Source organism: Pieris rapae, chromosome 22 (genome assembly GCF_905147795.1).
Source record: "Pieris rapae chromosome 22, ilPieRapa1.1, whole genome shotgun sequence".
Lineage (NCBI taxonomy): Eukaryota > Metazoa > Arthropoda > Insecta > Lepidoptera > Pieridae > Pieris > Pieris rapae.
Window position 1 is genome coordinate 7,396,668 of NC_059530.1, and position 6,590 is coordinate 7,403,257.

Here is a 6,590-nt window from a genome sequence, read left to right on the forward strand (position 1 = left end):
TCAATTATTATATCTATATAGGCATTTGTGATACATATGGGCTAAGAAGACTTGGAAAGGCCCAGTATGAAGAAACAAGAGAGGACTCATCAGAAATTCGGAAAGATAGAATAAAAGGGAAAACGGGGTAGGATTGAAACAATGTGGCGAGCGCCGAGCACTCCGTCGGAGGTCGAGAAAGTGAATAAAACATAATTTTATTTTTATTTCATGTCGTTCAAAAGTAGCAAATTTGATTAATGTAGCCCAAAATCCTCGACACCGTATTTAAAATTACGAACAAAACATCGGATGTAGACAATAAAATGTATTCCTCGAAGTGGCCGAAACTCTTTTTGCACAAGACAATGAACCGCATATGTCAGAGGCCGGGGGGCACCGGGCTGATTGTTGCACATGTGCTTACGCGCTCATTCATTGCCTCGCTATTAATGAACCATTCAACTGTATTGTCTTGCACATGCGCCGGATATTGCAGCCCTCCCCGCGCCGCGACCGACTCAGTTGACAAATTAGAATGACTATAAAATTATGTATTTAGTTGGTAGGCCTCAGACCCTGTGCGGTCATCGGTGGGTGCTTTAATAATGATACTCCACAATTACCTTGACGCTATCTTTAAGATTAATATTGATGTGTACCTGTAATATTATAACACGATTGTCCTTTTGGTTGGTATTCTCACATTTATAAATTGTTCTTACTAAAATCGCAATAAACGTTTCCAACTAATATTCGCCTTTGTAGGCAAAGTTCGTGATGAAACCGAAAGTAGATATCGAAGGACTGAGTCAATCGCAAAGTCACACAAGTGTTTGTATTCTTGATCCTCATAAAGGCGTTTATATTTATAAATTTTACTTTGTAAACGTATACGTATAGCATTAAATGTGACGTATAAGTGAACTGAGAAGATTACGAATTACGGATCGTAACGAGAATGCAACGGCTACGACACGCGTAGCATAATGTCGTAGCACGTTGCTACGATTATTATCTCGGATGAAGCTGCTGTCAGGGCTGTTATTCTTTGCTTCTTTGACAGCTACTAAAGATGTATATGATTTATAATAAATTACCTTGTAAAAATCTTCTGTGTTAATGTTCTCTGTTTAATATTAATCTTCTGTTTAATATTAATATATATATATATATATATTTAAAAACTTATATATTTTTAAAAACAATGACAAATGTCTTGGAGGAATGCTGGCCGATGATATCACAGATAGAATCGATTTATTAGCGGTCGGACACTTAACGTGTGGCTTAAGAAAGGGTTTGTTCGTGTGAAATTCTATCGTCTATCAATGTCCCATAAATTCCAGCTTAAAAACGTCTGGATAACCACCCATTGCGCGTCTTTCAGGCACCGACACTGGAGAACTGATAATTGACTCGTCTGACTACTCTGCGAGGCCCGTCCGACCACCCTTTCCATAAATATTTCCCAATCAAATTATTATGCGTTCTAAAAAATGCCACGAGCTCACTTCTCAGAATTTCGAGCGAGGGCGGTTATATTCAAAGTTGCGGAAAGAGTAAGCTCTATATGGTTAGGGGGTCGCAGGAGCGAGATGAAAGCTAAGGAATGAGGCTCAGTCAAAGGGGCGAACTGTAAGAATTACGTGGAATGGATTTATTTATTGATCTTTGTTCCGTTATGCATTGATGCATTTAGATAATGCAGATACCCTATTGATAAAACGCTAATGCTATAAAGATATGACACTTTATCGCAATTTAGCACCGATAAACAATTTAATTATATTTTTGCCTTTAAATTAATTTGTAATTGTCATTGTAAATATAGTTGTTGAGAAATTAAGTCAAATTATAAATAGCTTTTATAATTATAAATAATACAATTTACAGTTAGGCACTTACAAAAATATTAATCCTTATTTACAAAACGTAGAACGGGCGAGAGTAGATTTGGCAAAAAAACTGTTCCACACTCTCTTAATCGCCAAATATTTTGTTTTACAAGGTCTCGGTCATGTCGTGAACGACATTTCTTGGAACAATCATACTGAAAAATCAAGCATTTAGCTTCTATAAGTAGTATGATATAGAGAAATGGAAGAATACATTGTAATAGAAACGGAAAGGATAACCAATAATTTTAAAAATCATAAAGAACCTACTTGATGACTAGTATCATAAAATTCTACTTGATTTGCTACTAGATTATCGTCATATAGAGAGAGCATCCGTCCAAATTCAGGTGGCATTCACGGCTCAGTGGTGAATGACCTTAATGTAGTCCCAGCAAAACCATAATCAATGTCCTGAGACACTCAAGGTTTTATAGAAAAATAATTACATATACATGACTTTGCTTATTGAGGTATAAAATAATATTATCCTTTCTTAATTACGAATTATAGACGTTGCTGATTTACCATCAGTAATAAAGGAAATATAGAAAGGCTTAAAACAGAACAAATAAGAACAGCATAACAATAAATTGTTAATTGTTTTTAAAAAAATGTGGTTTTAAATATTTTTGCAAGTAACAATTTTAAAAGCATCCAAAAAAAAATATATTTAAGTGTTATTCTTTTAGAAATGTTTAACACGTAGACATTTTCTTTCATTTCCAAAATAGGATGTTTTAACACGAACATTTGAGAGAAATTTCCACATCACAACAAGGGTTCGTTGTTTCCAAAGTGAAAGCTTTGTTGCTTCGTTTTGATAATTTTGGGAGTCGTTTTTTACCATTTTCGGATCGTGAGAATAGATGGCACGCATTCGACACGTCCCATTAGATAAACAGGCAAAGCTTATTTATTTATTGACAAATGCAGTTAAATCTTTGAGCATATAATTTCGATTAAGTAAAATTTAACAAACTTAACTGTCTACAGTTAGCATTATCATCATCAGCCTCGCCTCCTCAAGGATATTTCGCCATCGGAATCTCTTTAGTGCTTCTTGCGTCTAACTTCGAACACCATTCGTTTCGAGGTCCTTGTAACCGACAATTCAGACTCGGTCTATCGGTTTTTCTCTTGCGATCAGGTAGTGAGTTCAGTAAGGAATAGTATTTCATATGTAATTTCTATATTTTTAACAATAATTGGTCATGAATCATCATCACTCATCATGAATATTAAATTATTAGTGGTGAGTTTGTACTGAAAGTATTGTCTTGTTCGGTTATAATAGAAAGAAATTCACGTTGTTATCCGTTCCCGAGACGATATCAGTAAGCAGCTATTATGACTCCGCTATTCGCTGAAAGGCATCTCGGGACGTTTTCTAACTAAATATTATAACACAGGCTTCCTTTGATAACACGCATCTCACGGTCCTTGTGTGTAATAAAAAAAATACTACTTCTCCCTTAGTAAATGCTTGTTTTTATTAATGTAATGTTTAGTTTTTACACGGCAGATTGCCACGCTTAGGATTTGATATAAAACGTAACTGGTTTGAAAATATTTATATGCTTGATAATTTTTTTGGTTAATTTCTGTCAGTAAAATGTAAATATTTTGTATTGTGACTTTTTCGAACTATTTGTATAATAAAATATCGGATAGATCGGAGTTATAGTTTAAAATTTATTACGTTCAAGAACTGAACAGACCTGCTCTGAAAATGATGTCCAATACAAACAAGTAAGAATTCGTACATTGATTTTTAATCATTTAGTCACAAGATGCCTTACTGAGAGGTAGAGTGTAGAAAATTAACCAGTTTTGTTATATCAAAGTTTTTAAGCGTTTTAGAATTGAAGACAAATATTTGGGTTGTCTCGGTATCCTGGCGCACATGTGCTTATAAAAAACTCTAGTGTTTAGTGTGGTTAGTGCGTGTTGACAATGCGCATAGCTAACCGACCACCCTGATGTACTGCTTCAAATTAAATAACTTCATCGACTTTCCTAAATAAATACACTAAATTATGATAACGAAGTGCGATTATCTAAGTGATTATCAATGTGATAGTACAAATATTTGTATATATATATAATCCGCATTAGATTGAGTCAATTACACGATATTGATATTGAGCAGGCCACTTCCAAATTCTTCCACTTCCCTCCTCATCCTAGCTTCTATTATCCAAAACATAGCCATTCCTTTTATTCCATTTTCCCAGATTTCCAGTAGGCATCCTCTTTTCTTATTTAGTGCAATCTTACAATCGGTATTTAAAAAAAAACTGGAAATTGGATATATATATACATATAAGTTTTAGAAGACAATATAAACTCCTATCGATACATAATCGTATAAAGACTTAATCGATCGGCCTCCCGTAGGATGCATTATACCCTTAATTTATAATAACCAAAGATAACATTCCTTTAGTGCACCTCGTTACTCTGCCTGTCAGGCGTAAAAAATAAATTAGCTTCTTCTAATACCTAAACCAAAAATAAAATAACGGCGCAAACCATTAATTGACCGGACCCGATGATTAAAAAAAATGTAACCGATAAAGCGGGTAAGTGTTTATGAATTCTCACGAGCCTCGACCAACCCTCAATGGCGCCTTGCTGATTGATAGTAGCCTAACCTGCCTTCAGACCTTCGAAACAACTGATTAAATACCTTAATAACATGCTTCAAAGATACTTTTGAGCGTACACCTTAAAACTCCAACTCCGGACTTTTTACACAATTTTAAACTTTAAGTGTTCGCAAAAGAGTTCAATATGGTTCAATCGACCGAACAATATAAATCCCATTCAAAGAATTCTGCACCCTCATAGCGTGTACCTGTTCGCGGCCACCACCAAAGGATTCCTCAAAAAAATATGTTAATTTCTAATATCGAAGCATTATTCATAGATTCCATAATAGCTTTGTTATCATTATTGGGTAACATTCTCTCGTAATTGTCAGCGGTTTAACTTCCCGCCGATGCGTTTTCAAATGTAAATGAAATGGTATTAAAAAAGTTGTCATGTCACTGTGACCCCAATAATCAGGTAAGGAGAGTTGAAAAACGCAAAAAACCCGCTTGTTAACATACCACACGCTTAATTATTTACCTCAAACGCCGTAAAATTACGTTTTACGTACGATTATTCAGGGTTGCTTTGTTCACATTTTGTTTGACACACATAGAACGTTTTGAACTCTTTCGAGGATTCTGACATTTAAAAACAACTTTCCCAACTGTGTCAATTTAACTGTTTATTTTTAATAGATTTAAATTAAAGCATTTATTTATACATTTCATAAGATATTTAGGCAACTGATACAAACCATTTACTTTAAGACAATCCTTACTTAGTGAACCTTCAGCACGATATACCCATTTACGAAACATGTTATGTTTTGTTCGTTGTACATAAGGCTTATTTTCTAACGCTTCGCTTTTGGATTTCACTGTGAATGAATCTAATATGATTTTCGTAAATTCCTTCGCAAGTAACGAGGCGTGATGAGACGCGGCGGGCGGTTGCGAGACACGACGGCTTTCGGGCTCTGTAATCCTCCGTCGGTGTCGGCTTACGGCGCCTCCTACAATTATCATATTCCGCCTAAACACTATATTGTGCACGCAATTTTAAAAATGCCTTGCATCCGACCTCTATCGATCTTGATTTATAGGGCGCCGCGAGACCGCGATTTTATCCCGGAGAATATAACAATGAAGGCTCCCGACTCTGGCGCAGCCTTTTCTGAGGATATTTTTTTCACTCTCGCTCGCCACCCACTCACGTATTGAATTAGTTGTTTTGCTACATTCCATCCACAGTGCGCTTCTTTTTTACCGACTGTATTTACCATAAATACTCGCTTATTATTAATAAGTTGTATGTAAACGGAATACAATGAAATAATTTTATAATTATAAATAAATTAATAAATTTCTAAAGCTATATTTAAAGAAAACATAATCTAATTCGTAATATGTTATATTACAATATAATATGGTACTTCATAAAAACCTCGCTTTGATTAAAAAGACAAAAATACGATATTATACTCAGCATTATACAATAACACTTGGTGATAACTGCATTATCATGCGCACGCTAACAAAGTTGCATCAATAAAGCATTATTTCGATGCAGTTGATTGTGGTTCGTTATATCGGTATGTAGAGCGTCCTATTGTGATGGGGTCATGCGAATAATGAAGCGGTGGCCTCAGTTTATGAATCAAATACATGAATGGCCACGTGGCGTCGTTCTCACGCCTGTCGCCTCGGCTTTTTATCGTGTCTACGTTTTTTTGAGACGTTGTGTCGCGTGGGCTCCATCTGCGGATCCCTACCCCCGCGATGCTGCGATCCGCGGACGCCACACATGCCACTGTCGCTAATTACCGATTCTCGGAATAAAAGTGCTCCATATAGGCAATATCTGCAACATTGGTTTCTCACCTTTCAAGAATACCTGCTCGATACTCATGCATACCTCTGCATGTAGGCCGCGTTCTGATGATATTCTTTTAAGACCTGACTGATAAATGAGCGAGATAAATTACGGAATAATATACTGTCATCGCCATTGTCCCATTTAGATGTGATGACAATACACCTAAAAAGCTGTAATTTTTTATCCATTCGTCGGACATGAAAGGAAGGCGTCAAAAAACCTGCGACGTTGGTACCGTAA